This window comes from Sander vitreus, chromosome 5 (genome assembly GCF_031162955.1).
Source record: "Sander vitreus isolate 19-12246 chromosome 5, sanVit1, whole genome shotgun sequence".
In the NCBI taxonomy this organism is placed as follows: domain Eukaryota; kingdom Metazoa; phylum Chordata; class Actinopteri; order Perciformes; family Percidae; genus Sander; species Sander vitreus.
Window position 1 is genome coordinate 35,686,864 of NC_135859.1, and position 14,362 is coordinate 35,701,225.

Here is a 14,362-nt window from a genome sequence, read left to right on the forward strand (position 1 = left end):
CGCTCGGATCCCCAGTCGGAGCTGGTTAATGTGGCCCGGGAAAGGGAAGTTTGGGGTCCCCTGCTGGAGCTGCTACCCCCGCGACCCGACCCCGGATAAGCAGATGAAGATGGATGGAAGATGGATGGATGTGTGTGTGTGTGTGTGTGTGTGTGTGTGTGTGTGTGTGCAAGTGTGTGTGTCTGTCTCTCTGTGTGTGTGTGTGTGTGTGTGTGTGTGTCTGTCTCTCTGTGCGTGTGTGTGTGTGTGTGTGTGTGTGTGTGTGTCTGTCTCTCTGTGTGCGTGTGCGTGTGTGTGTGTGTGTGTGTGTGTGTGTCTGTACAGGAAGTGCATGTGTAAAGAACCAATACAACTCAGATGACCCTTCAAAGTAAAAGCTTTTATTTTCCAGCTGGGAGGAGGCCTCGGTGAAGACCCAGGACTAGGTGGAGGGATTATATATCTAACCTGGCCTGGGAACGCCTCGGGATCCCCCAGTCGGAGCTGGTTAATGTGACCCGGGAAAGGGAAGTTTGGGGTCCCCTGCTGGAGCTGCTACCCGACCCCGACCCCGGATAAGCGGATGAAGATGGATGGATGAATATTCTCACCCCCTGACCTGTGACCAATGAATGACCGGATGTGGTCTAAGATGTGGTCTCCTGGGTGAAAGTCCTGTGTTTGACCCATCCTCCCCCGACCAACCTCCCGGCGCGGATTTTCGCCCTTTCATACTACCTGCACTGCAATCGCAAGGTAATGTAAGTCAATGGGGGTCAAACGGTGTCTTGATAACACACCAATAATGGCATACGAACCGGCGTGTCTTACATACGCCACTTCATGAGATCAGTCTGACGACGTGGCGTTTCTGGAAATTCCACCGCAGTCCAATCAGGTGCAGCCACGGCGGTTGTAAGAGGGTGAAGCCTGTTTTATTTGCTCGTCAGTGGTCAGTGAAGAGAAATGAATAACCGCTAGTGGCGAGCCCATCGAGCGTCCAATGCCGGGAAGCGGGGCGATCTCCCGCGGACAGACGAAGAGAGATAAAGGTTACCACGTGAAGGACACACAGAGATGCCTCTTGTTATTCCTTCCTAGTGTACTCTACATGTCAGCTGCCATTCAGCCTATCAGAGCTTTTTATTGAGTCTGACCTGCTTCTCCTTCCCCCTCGCCCAGTGCAGCAGCAGCATCACTATACCGGGCTGTTGTGGCTGCAGAGCCACTGCGTTGCCATGCTTGTGCACACAGAGATCTCCTCAGCGATTACCAGATAAATGCACTTTAATTCACAACACATGCGGCTGGGGTTTATATATAGACTCGCTAATTCCCCCGCGGCCACACTGCAATATGAACTCCATGCTGCACCAATTTAAGTGTGCGATGAGTCCCACGCCGACAGGTTCCTCTACTTATCATATATATGACATGCTCCGGCACATTGCTGCAAAAAGGGACCATATCAGAAGCTGGGGAAAAAAACATTATGGGTGGACCAGTGTGGATTTTTCATTATTAATGAGGAGAGTGGTTTTCAGGGCTGCTTTTCTGTTGAGAATTATCAGTCAACCCCAGATGTAATTGGGCAGTAGAACCGTTTCCGAGGGAGACGTAGACCAAAGATTAAATCGATTAGTGGTCAACTGTTAATCTTTTAAAAAATAATAATCGGTTTGACTCATTTTTTATGGAAAACGAGTACAAATCTTTGAGCTGTGGACAAAAAAAGACATTTGAGGACGTCATCTTGGGACTTTGGGAAACACTGATCCACATTTTTTCACCGTTTTTCTGACATTTTAGAGACCAAACAACTATCAACAGATTAAACGACAATAAAAATAATCATTAGTTGCAGCCCCACACATTTTAACGAGCCCAATGCTGCTAATGCACATATTACCAACAAGTACTTACTATTTTCGACTGAAATCCTGACAGTCAACTCCCATAACAGGCTAATTGGCAGAGTTGCACTGAAAGGAGGTGTCTGCCTCTGATAACACTGAGTGGTCCTGTACCACATCTGCACAGTCTCTGTGTTAGCTCATTAAACAGCAAGTTCCCTCCGCGTTCTTTGGCCATCACCATGCATCATTAATTGTGTCCGCCTGCTAATCATGTTAGCTGTGTTTCCCTGGCTTTGATATCTATCTCGACGCACGCTGCGTCACTCGGCGGACGGTCCGGTAATAAGATAAAGGGAACAGGTTTCCTACCACCTGTGGACACGTTATACGTTCAAAAAAGGAAGTAAATATGTTAATTGAAATTCGTCTGCCAACTGGTCTCAACATAGTCAAGTCATCCACCGCCAGGAAACGCACGCACGCACACACACACACACACACACACACACACACACACAGCAAGCCAAAAAATAACTTGCTCAGAGCTATGAGTCATACTGTGGGTGCCAACTATCAACGGGGCCCGCCTCACCCAGCTGGCTGTAGCGGCAGAATGTATTCATTTTCTCATTCAGTAACAAATATATACTACAAATAGATTAATGTTTGATCAGCTTGGCAGAGCGACGCCAGTTAGTATGCATGGAGGGCGTGAGGCATGATGCTTGAGTTCTGTATGTGCTGCTCTAAAAGCTTGGGCGGTAGCTGTCAGCGTCAGATACAAAGCACTCTTTAGCAGCGGGCAGAGCAGCGACTCAGCCGCGGCGCTGTTAGATGACCTAGTATGAAGATAGATGAACTCGGCACGCGCGCAAACAACACGGGACTCAAACCCAGAAGGCGAGGGTTCGTGCTAACACCTTCTCACCCCCAGCTCGGTCAGGACTCCTTTGGCGTCGTTTTTCAACGTGCAGAGTAAAACCACTTAGTTAGGGTTAGGAAAAGATCGTGGGTGGGGGTTACAAAGATGTATGATGGGACACAAAGCCCTCCTGGGTGAAAGTCCTGTGTTGTTTGCGTGTGTGCCAATTTTCAGTCTTTAATACTTCTCCCTACTATTGTCGCTCTTAATGCCAAGTCATCTTACAGCACCGCGGTCAAGCTGCTGCACCGCCCGGTGCGTCCCATACAGACGCTGAAGGGTGCATTGTGTGTCGGTATCTAATGATAATAAAAAACACAAATGCTTGATGGAGGGCCAGGACCGAGGATAGTGGCGGGACAAGTTCGGGCTCGGTTGTCTTTTGGTAAACTGACTGGATGCTCTTGCCGTTTCACTTCCTGCCCGGCTGTCCTGAACGCCCCGCGTGAAAACAGACCACTTATCTTTAGTCAAGTCAAGTCAATTTATTTATAGAGCACATTTAAAACCAACATAGGCTGAACAAAGTGCTGTACAAAGTTATGTTATAAAAACAAAGGAAGACAATAAAAATACAGACACAATGAACATCATACAAACACACTTCTATACAAATGTCCCTAAACTAAATCATACGCCAAAGAATACAAATGTGTTTTAAGGCGAGACTGAAATATCTCGGCAGTAGAGGAGGACCTAATATGAATGGGAAGTTTGTTCCAGAGTCTCGGGGCCACAACGGAGAAGGCACGATCACCCTTTGTTTTCATGTGGAATAGCTAAAAGGAACTGATTGGACCATCTTAGGTTCCTGGAGGAGTGATGTAGGGTAAGGAGATCAGCAGTATATAAAGGGGGCAATCCATGTGATGCCTTAAAAACAAGTAACTTTACCTTAAAACCGATTCTGTATTTGACCGGTAACCAGTGAAGAGAAGCCAATATCGGAGAGATATGAGCCCTCCTTCTGGTACCAGTCAACAATCTAGCAGCCGCATTCTGGAAAAGCTGCAGGCGTGATAAAGATGATTGGCTAATCCCAGAATACAAGGAATTGCAGTTGCAGCGATACCTCCGAAACGCGGTGCAGACGCGCCTGGTGGAACATAGGGGTTAGGGCCACTGACCAAGGGTCAGTATTTGACGAGTTGGGAGTAAGAATGTGTTAAAAATACACTATTGCTCCAAAGGAAGGGGGTTGTATTACAAGAAATAAAGGAGGAGATACAGAGGAAGGGAAAAAAAAAAAAAAAAGAGGAGGGAGGAGTCATGGGAGCCGGGAGAGCAGACGCACAAGCATAGAAAATTGAGGCAATGCTTAGCTTAGGACCAGGGAGAGGTGAAAGTGGCCCTCATTTCATACTACACAGAGTTTGGCAATTACTGGTGACAGAGCGTCGCACTAAGACGGGGAAAAGATTGATCCGGACAAGCAGGACTCTGTTTGCTTTGTTAAAAGTAATTAATCACTGTGTCCACGGAGGACTGGCGCCTTGAGTGCTACGCAGTTCTGCTGAGTGGGTTTGTGCGTCTGTAGCCGTATGCGAGTATAAGTGCATGCATACGCATGTCCCAGCATACATTTCTGCACAGATGTCCAAAACAGCTAAAGTGCGGGGAAATGATGTAGCAGGCTGGCAAGCAAAACTTTGGGTGGAAAAAGAGGGAGGGAAAGGGAGGAACATGCGCACACTGCTCCCATTTATTCACATGCATGCACTCGAGAGGGCCAGTAGTGCAATCCATCATAAGAGTCCTATGGATAAAGGAGGCAAGGGGGGGGGGAGAGAAATAAGGAGGAATTCTCCTTCCTTCACCTTCACTTTGCTCTGAGTGAAAGGAAGGACATATATTTTCTGCTGCAGGTAACTTACTTCTCCCTAAGATGAAATAAACAACATTCCTCACAGCCACTCTCTCCCTCCCTCCCTCGAAATCCCTCACTCCCACTCTCTCTGAAAAGAAAAATGAAGTTTTAGGGACGTCCTTAAAACCAATTTTGCATCCATTACATTTTAATTGCTCACACACAGTTTTTAATTGAAAGATGAATCTAAAAGCGGTCTTGTTTTTAGCACATTAGACACTGTGCTCCTTCTTAAACTTACACTCCTGTGTATGCTCTCCGTTAGCGCCTCCTGGACTCTAACCTCTCTCCTGCGGGACAGTTACTGATGGCTAGTTTAATTGTTGAAATTGTTGTGCTTGTCGCAAAAATAAGTGTTATGATAAGAAGGGTCTTTAGAGAAGTGGGCGTGGTTAGCCGATGGCTGGGTCAGACTGACACATGAGGGGGGGTGTGCTCGTGGATGCTGATTTAACCCAGGCAGCTGCAGGTGTGTGAGGCTCCATTTAGGTTCAAAAATGAGTATGTTTTGCTACGTTTCAACCTCAAATTCCCCCTGCTCTGGCGTTTCAGAGCCCCTAAACCGGAGACATTTGGAAACACTTCTCACCCAGTCAGTTTAACGCAGCACAAACTCCTCTTAAGCCGCCTACACATGATCGGCGGAAAAAACGTTACGTTTAACGTTACGAGCTAGGTTAGCCTTCACAGGTTTTGTTTTGTTGTTCAACGAGCCCAGGTTAGCTTCGCCTTTTGTAACATAAGAGGTAGGAGAGAAAAGGCAAAACTGTGAAAACAGGCTGTGCATTCTGCACAAGCGCACACACACACACACAGTCCTGAGGCTCTCAGTGTTGTGAACCACACTCCCTTTTCCATGCCCTCCACACTGCAGTGATAACAGCAGCAGGAGCCCAGAGACACAGGGACACAACTCTAATCAATAAGAGTGTACACACACACACACACACACTTGCAGGGGAGTCCAGTGATCCCGCAGTAGCTGGGGGTCTTAGGGGAATGGGCGTCATTGGGCGATGAGAAAATTGGCTGTGGGATCGTGAGCGGAGTAGAGAAGAAAAGACAGAGGGGTAGGGCATGAGAATACTATTCATGGCTGTTCTCTCTCGAGTCATATTTCTTTCTATCCTTAAGCTAGAGAGTTAGAAGGGCAGCAGCTGCAGCAGCAGAGAAATGGCCACGCCGCGTTGAGAAAACGCTCATTGAAGTGTTGGCTGTGCAGTTGCCCGCAGGCCCAGACACTAATAGAAACAGAAGCCAGGCACCCCTGGATGTCAGTGCCTCAGCTGCGCAGTATACTAAATTCTCTCCTCCTCGTGCTAATGGTTACCCCGAGCAAGGTGCAGGTCCGCGACGCCACTTTGCAAATTAACATCGGCAAACCAGCTAATTCAAATTGTCCGGATCTGCCCGGCCTGCACTCAAACCTCTGCGGTGCAATGCCTCGAGGACACAGTTTGGCTAATAAGTGGAATGATTCTAAAGACTTTGTGTCTCTCCGCACTGCACTTCTCGTCCCTCTGTATTAAAGCAACAGTTTGCCTGAGCGCAAACCAGTAGGGCTGGGTTTTTGTAGGAGCAGATGTGACGTGATAAATGGTGGAAAGGCTATAGCAAAGGTGTATGAATTACCTATCAGGCTTTCCAGGGAGTGATGACCCCCAGTCCATGTGTAACCAACCCCGCTGCTATCATTTACTGAGCCAATAGCCCCTGCTTGAGACCATAACTTGCACACACCCACCCACCCACCCACCCACCCACACATACATACAGACAGACGCGCACGCGCACACACACACACACCTGGACCATTTAAGGAGGACTCTCTCTCTCATAACTTATCATTAGATGGCACTGTGTATGAGTGATGTTCTATTACTTCACTACAATACAGATATTGAAGCATATTATATCATGCTTACTGAGGTCATTATAAAACATGAGCACAGGGTCCCACTAGGGTTGGGTTTATCAATTGTTTGTGTTTTCTGATACCGGTTGTGGGTACGCGATCTGTGCTGCCTGCACGATCCGACATGCGGCATGCGCGTATCAGATCGTGCAGGCAGCACAGATCGCGTACCCACACTGGTGATTCTTTTCTTTTTTTTTAAGTATCCGTTGAGGCACCGACACCGTTTTAAAGTGCCCATATTATGAAAAAAACCCCACTATTTCTGGGATTTGGGGTGTTATTTTGTGTCTCTGGTGCTTCCACACGCATACAAACTTTGAAAACAACCCATCCATGCTGTTCTGAGTGAGATACGGTTTCTGAATGTGTCCTGCCTTCAGTCTCCGGGTGAGCTGGTCAACATCTGCATGGCTTTCTAGCTGAAACATTTGGTGTGGGCTAACCACTTTAGCTAATACCACATCAGCTAGCTGTTTCTCCAACTTCGATCAGTATAAGGCAGGATTAGCCGGGAGACTTTGCGTGGAATACCTGCAGAACAGGGACACGGAAGTAGTTCTTTTGTAGATTATGGTGAACTAGTGTGTGTTGTAGCAGTGTTTTGTCATTGAGAACGACATGGCTAACCGCTAGCAGTGCTAGCTTCTAGCTAGTAGTCCTTACCTAGCTACTGAGCATGTGCGACTCCCAACAAAGATGGGACAGAAGTGAGAGGTCTCACTCTGTAGCTAAAACAGAGAGCTCAACACACAGGGTGAAAAGAGGAGCTGCAGCAATGTGCAGCACAACAAAAATATGGTGTTTGTTGAAAATTAAACCATGTAAACGTATTCTGATATAACCTCTAAATACAATTATATGAACTTGAAAATGAGCATAATATGGCCACTTTAAATGGTATTGGTAAAACAAAAAACAATAACGAAACAAAAACCCAACCCTATCACACCACTTGGGTTTAATACTTTCTTTACCTGCAGTTTGTGAGGGTTACACAACAAAAGCACACTTTTGTTTTTGTTGCTTATATTCTCTTTTCTGTGTGATAGTGCTCTCTGTGCTGAAAAATATGTTACAGCGTATTTCCTAACTATTTCCTCGCTGCATCATTTATCATGTTGTGGCATTAAGATAACATGCTGCACTAAGCCATCTTCTCGTGCTACTCTATGAATAAACCTCCTAATATGAGCCGGTGATGGCTCATTATGCTGGGCCTCTTTTAAAGTGTTTTCTCTCTTGGGTAAAGTAAAAGAGTCCATGCGCTACTATGGGTTTTCGGTGCTGCTGGATTAAGCATCCTGCTTTTAACAATTATTATTATTATTTTTTTTTTTGCTGCTTTTTCCCCGGAGCCTGTGGTGAAGAGAGCTTTGGAGGGTTTCAGAGAGAATTTCATTCCGCCTGTAGTGCTTCATGTTCCCCCAGGGGAGATTTCCTCCCTCCGTCAGGGGTCTGAAAGCTAAACAATCCCGAGGAGAGGGCCGGGGAACCACTCATCTACTGTACAAACACGGTGAGCACAGACATGGTGGAGTGGCAGTCTGTTTACAAGCCTAACCGGGCCGACTCATCACTCTCAGAGAGAGAGAGAGAGAGAGAGGGGGGGGCTCTGAAGATATGTTCACACACACACATTTATAATTACAGTATATAGCACGCTGGAACCTTAATTTCTTACAGATAATAATAAATGTGAGCTCGGGACACACAGGTTAACTGTGACAAACTGCTGCTTAAATGAACATTACTTTGAGATGTTTTTTTACTCAGTGGAAATGAAAACCAATTCATCTTTGCAGCTCAAGTCTCAAAAAATAAATAAAATCAGCCTAATAAATTTGCTGAAATCCTCTCCACCAAACACAAAAACACAGACATAAACAGCGGGCCCTGTCTTACACCCGGCGCAGCGCAAAGCCCGATGCCAGTGTCTTTGTTAGTTTAAGACCGACGCAGTTGTCAGTTTCCCGTCCAGCTCCCGCGACGTTTAAATAGCAAATGCGTCTGCGCGTGCATCTGTGCGCCCACGGCTGGTCTTACAGGGAGGTGTGTTCAGGTGCATTCTGGGCGTGCTGGTCTTACAGGGAGGTGTGTTCAGGTGCATTCTGGGCGTGCTGGTCTTACAGGGAGATGTGTTCAGGTGCATTCTGGGCGTGCTGGTCTTACAGGGAGGTGTGTTCAGGTGCATTCTGGGCGTGCTGGTCTTACAGGGAGGTGTGTTCATGTGCATTTTGGGCGTATTACTATCTTGAGGCAGTGGAAAGTGATGGCACCATTGACCAACAAAAACCTGGTCTAAAGTCAATAACGCAGCATTTCATTGTTATTTTAACAGAGCATTAGTAAAATGCTCCTAGGCTCGTGCACAGCATGTGCACACTGTGCTCGTTACACACACACATGCAGAAGATTACAAATAAAAATATTACTGTGCAAATCCATCATATTAACAACGCGCCGAGGTCCAAACGCGCCTGGCTTTTAAAGGGAATGGGAGATGATCTCTGATTGGTTGATTGCATGTTACGCCCAAAACACACCTCTGATTAATGAAGACACTAAGTACAACCCTTTAGAACCATGCGCCCGGCGCACGGACCCATTTTTCCGCCGTTAAACTAGCAAAAGAGGATTTGGACACGCCCTAAACACACCTGCGCCAGGCGCTTCACGCCGTGCGCTTAGATTGTTAAAATAGGGCCCTCAATGTGCCACCACAAAGATCTACGTAATCTCTTTAAATGGTTGTGTGTGTGTGTGTGTGTGTGTGTGTGTGTGTGTGTGTGTGTGTGTGAGTACTCCCCTTCTATCACTGAGTCATGTTATTAAACGCGTAGTCTGGAGAGAGCAGAGTAATTACTCACTCGCTCACAACACCTTTTGGACTTTGGGGGCCAGATTCGATGTGCGGCTTCAAATGTCACACACCTCAGCTGGCAATTAAACCCCCCCTCTCCCTCAGCGCCCGTTTTAATGGGCTTCATCCACTCTGAAATATAAACCGCCAGGTATTCTCATATCACGTTACAGTAAAAGGGTGTTTTTAATGGAGCGTAACTCATACATTATTTTGCAGATATTCTCAAGTTATTAAGCTCAATTAGAGCGACATGATGCCTTTGTATTGTATCAAAGATATATACATATTATATAACACATTCACCAGGAGCTACAGGCAGCCCATTATATTTTGATTGACACTTGTAAGCTACAGTGGAGCACTTTTTGTCGCTACAAGAATGGATTCGGGTTTTGTTGTAAGTGCTGTGGGCCTGAAGGTTTCTCTGATTAATGTTGTCCAGTTAATTATTATGTTTAATCTTTCAAACTTTGTTTTGAAATTGAAGCCATTTCGAAACAAACGGTTTCATGACGTTTTCATTGAGGAAAAAAACATGTAGCTTATATCGGACTTGGAAAGATGAATTGATTAGTTGTCAACTATTGAAAAAGAGAGTCAGGTATATAGTTATTTTTCTAATAGGTGAGAAAATTGTTGACAGAGTACAAATTAGCATAGGATTATACGTTGCAGAAACGTGGTTATTCATGTGGATACTGATCTGTATGTGTACATTTATGTTATGGAAGGATATACACGGATGTTCGTGGAAGAGAAGATGGATCTCTAAGATCTTCACGTGGACTAAATGGCTCACAAAGAGTAGTCTTCTCTGTGTCAGAGAGTCAGAATCCGCTGCTGTCAGTGTGTTAGATGTGAATATGTTTTAGTTTCTTCTCTCCTCTGGGACAGGAAACTGAATATCTTTGAGTTGGGGACAAAACGAGACATTTGAGGAAGTCATCTTGGGCTTTTTGGGAAACGCTGATCCACATTTTTCACCGTTTTCTGACATTTTAGAGACCAAACAACTCATCCATTCATGCAAAAAAAATAATCCACAGATTAATCGACGGTTCCGACAATCGTTAGTTGCGGCCCTCGAACGCTTTTTTTGTTTAAAAATGCAGCCGAACCAGATGCATCGTCTTTTTTTATCCCACGCCATCTTCATTGTCAAAACCCAGAGCCTGCATTACCCACAAATCAACTCAACCGCCCAAAAGTTGGGTCAGAGTTAGTGATGTGTGATGCTAGTAGCGGCTAATGTAGCCCCTGAGAGATGAGGTGAGGAACAGGCCACAGAGGGATGGTAAGCTCACTTCTTTCCCATTTGTTTCATTGTCAAAACTTGTAGAAATGTTGTAGCCCAAACAACTCATCCATTCGTCCAGAAAATAATCCAACAGATTAATTGACAATGAAAAGAATCGTTAGTTGCAGCCGTAGTTTATATAATTTACGATACAACTTTGTTGTCAGTTACAGGGATCGACCCATATTGGTTTTTCAAGGCCGATATCGATACAGATGATTAGTAGTTAATGAAAGTTATCAGGCAAATTTAAAACGCTGATACAGATAATCTGCAAACTGCCAAAAAACAGCCCGATAATCTATCTTTAGTCAGTTTACACTGAAATTCATTTTGCGTTCCCGAGCATCCCCGCTCAAAAAGAAGAAATAAAAATACAGAGTTAGACAACAATTACACATGTAGTACAAAGACGAAAACACATCAACGTCCGTGACAGAGAAACATGTTTCAAGATATCCCCGGATCCAGATCTTGATTGGCAGCACACTGATTCTGGTTTAGCAACGGGATAGACTGATGTATAAAAGACTTCTTAAGCCTGTTGTATCTAAGGCTACGTTCAGACTGCAGGCAAAAGTGGCCCAAATCTGAGTTTTTTTGGGGGTGACCAGGTCAGACTTCTTCAGAAGTAGCGTGAACACTCAAATCTTGCCCGGATCAGAGTTTATTTATTTAGATTTAGATGTATAATTGAACGTCAGCTAGGACGGTGCTGGAAATTTGCATCCCTGCTTTGCATGTTCTCTTTGTCATGAGTGCAGAAACATTAGCTGCTAATTGCTTACAACGAATCAAAACACGAGGTCAGAGGGCAGCCGCACTTAATGAGTACACCAGCCAGGTCAAAGTTTGACACCACTCGGCTGCCAAGGCCCATTCAGCGAGACCGAGTCACGTGCACTGCTCAGGATCTATCCTGCTCACCCCACTGTCACTCTGCAATGCGTAAAGTCCAATTAATAGGCCGGTATCTATGTGTGCGTGTCACAATGGCAGCTGCCGTACCCCCTCCTTCTTCCTGGGCGCGGCTACAACGCGTGCTCAGTGTTTATGTCACCTCTTAATTGCATTCCCCCCCCCCCCTACGGTAGAGGTATGGCTTTGTGCAGACGCCCCGAGGAAGGAAAAGAAGGTCAGGCTGCCAATTTGGAGCTGGCAGGTCGAGAGCAGCGGCAGCACTTAGTTTCGCTTGAGAAGAGAATGGAGGGCTGCTGCTCATCTATGGAAACCAGGACAAACAAAAGGGATAAGTGAAGGGGAAAGGAAGACAAATCCCCCCCCTCCCTCCTCTCGACGCTGTCTTCAGGCTCTGGGAGAGTGCCACCGGGCTTACAGAGAAGTCCCAGGCTCCGCAGCTACCTGTGATTGAACGGGGACAACACGGAACAAGAGGGAAGGGTTTGGAGAAGGACATTTCAATGTCCCGTACCACTGACGCACAAGAACATCTCCAATACCCATTTGCACAAAATGATTGTTTTAAAAGACTGCTGTGCTGCTCCAAATATGAGCACAACTAAGTACATTCACAGAATTACTTACTACAACACCCATGAACTGTCAAAACCCTCTTCAGTCTAGGGATGCAACTAATCAAGAAATTACTATTTTAATTGTTGATTAATCTGTGGATTATTTTCTGGATGAATGGATGAGTTGTTTGGTCTCTAAAAAAGGTGAAAAATGTGGATCAGTGTTTCCCAAAAAGCCCGAGATGACGTCCTCAAATTCTTTACTGTCACAGAGGAGAGAAGAAACCAGAGAATATTCACATTTAATAAGCCGACATCAGACAAGTTTGACTTGTTTTCATAATAAATGACTCAAAACTGATTACGATTGCCAACCTGCACCACCAAACATAACAAACCAGCCAATAACCGTCAAGAAGGAGATGGTTGAGCCATCACCGCAGCAGCGTTAGCACGTAGGCTACTTCCACAATGCACGTTCATGACTGTTCCAGGAAGCACGGAAGGGAGGGGGAGGGGACGGGATGAGGAGGAGGGAGGGGCGAGCTAGCCTCCGTTTTGTTTGACAATCGCGTTGAACGTCAACAAGAAGTGCCGTCACCCAACATCGCTCAGAGCACCTTTAATTGAATTGTTGACTTCTAATTGATTAACCTTTGCAGCTCTACTCCAATCATTAAAATTGAACAATCAAAAGGTAATGTTAGCATTTTATCCTTCGACTCTGACAAAACTGAGTTCATAAAACATGACTGGGAAAGAGCGAGACCTTAAAAAGACTTTCAAAGGCACGTAGAGAGCAAACGGTGAGGCTGAAGTCAATCGCAACGGCACCTTAAATGATAGAACGTCATGTAGCCCCGAGGCATTTAGATCTGCCCCCGGCGATTATGGATTTCGGTGATCTGGTCCCGTTCAATATGGTGATGCTCTGTAACCTTAAATAGTTTGTCTGCAGAGGAACTAAATCCCCCCCCCCCCCAAAGAGCCCAAAGTCAGGCAGATGTTATATTATATTACGTATATGACGTATATGAATTCAGGACACTGTCCCTCATTGTTAACGGGGAAGAAAGTGCTATTCAGTCATGAAAGACTCCACTGCAAAGCTAAAGAAAGGCAGTGCTTACCCTGCCTAAATAACAAATGGCCTTTCAGCAGAGTTAAGAAACACGTGCCCCAGTTGCTACTGTGCCTTCTCTGACTCAAACAGATACAGTTTGACAAAGAGCCAGTGAACCTCAGACTTTTTTCTCATTTCTTTCCATTTCTGAATAATTTCCATTAAACCATCTCAATGTGGCAGTCGGGGAGGTGAGGGAGAGGGGAGGAAAGAGAGAGAGCGAGAGAGAGCGAGAGAATATGAAAGGATAAGGGGGCAAAGGTAGTTAAGAGGCAGCCGGTTTAGGACTGCAGGCACACAGAAGAGAGGATAAGATAAGGGCCAACAGTATATCTTTCAGCACTGCACTCTGTTTGAGCCCCGCTGAAAGTAGTGCCTAAAAAAAACTACCAAAAAAGAAAGACAATTTGCTCGTGACGACAAATCAGTTCCAGTTAAACTACAATTTGCAACACGTAATGAAATGAAAAGGCACCTCTCTCTTTGACCAGGCCTCTCCAGCAGCACACTGAACGACCAGGGCTAGAAAGGTAATTATGTTTATCTAAAAATGTGTCTAGTTTTTCTGGAATTTTAGAGAATTGTGGAAGTAAGAGTAAGCAACAGGCCTGTAATTTGTAAAGTGATATCTTTCGCCAGTTTTAATAGAGAGCCTAAGTCCCGCCCCTTCCGTTTGGCTTCATGGGACCTATTTTCGGAAAAAAAATGAACGGTGGTCAATGGCGAAAGAAACTATTTTCTGGTCCCGTTTTTCATAATAAACAATTATTTTACAACAAACCTAGGGGTTATTAACAGATGTGTACCCACTCTGTCGCTCTCTGGGACATGTTTCGCTAATCGAGTGAGTGTCTGTGCTTGCACAGAGCTGGGGCGACCGTCGATTAGCGTACACGCTAGTATGCAGCGCACAGAGACGTAGTGCTATGTACCACTACAGTGCTGAAGATTTCACCAAACTCTCATGATAACACAATGAGGGTCTGTACATGGCGAGCCGCAGAGCCCCGAGAGGGACCAGATGGACAGTAATCCACTGAGTAAGTACACAAGACAAGTTAT

General features: G+C 45.6%; 1 protein-coding gene across 3 annotated transcripts in view; it reads right to left on the reverse strand.

Annotated features, from left to right (window-relative positions):
* LOC144518755 (tetratricopeptide repeat protein 28-like) overlaps nt 1–14,362 on the reverse strand; it is a 323,665-nt gene that overhangs the window by 149,596 nt on the left and 159,707 nt on the right. The window lies entirely within an intron of this gene.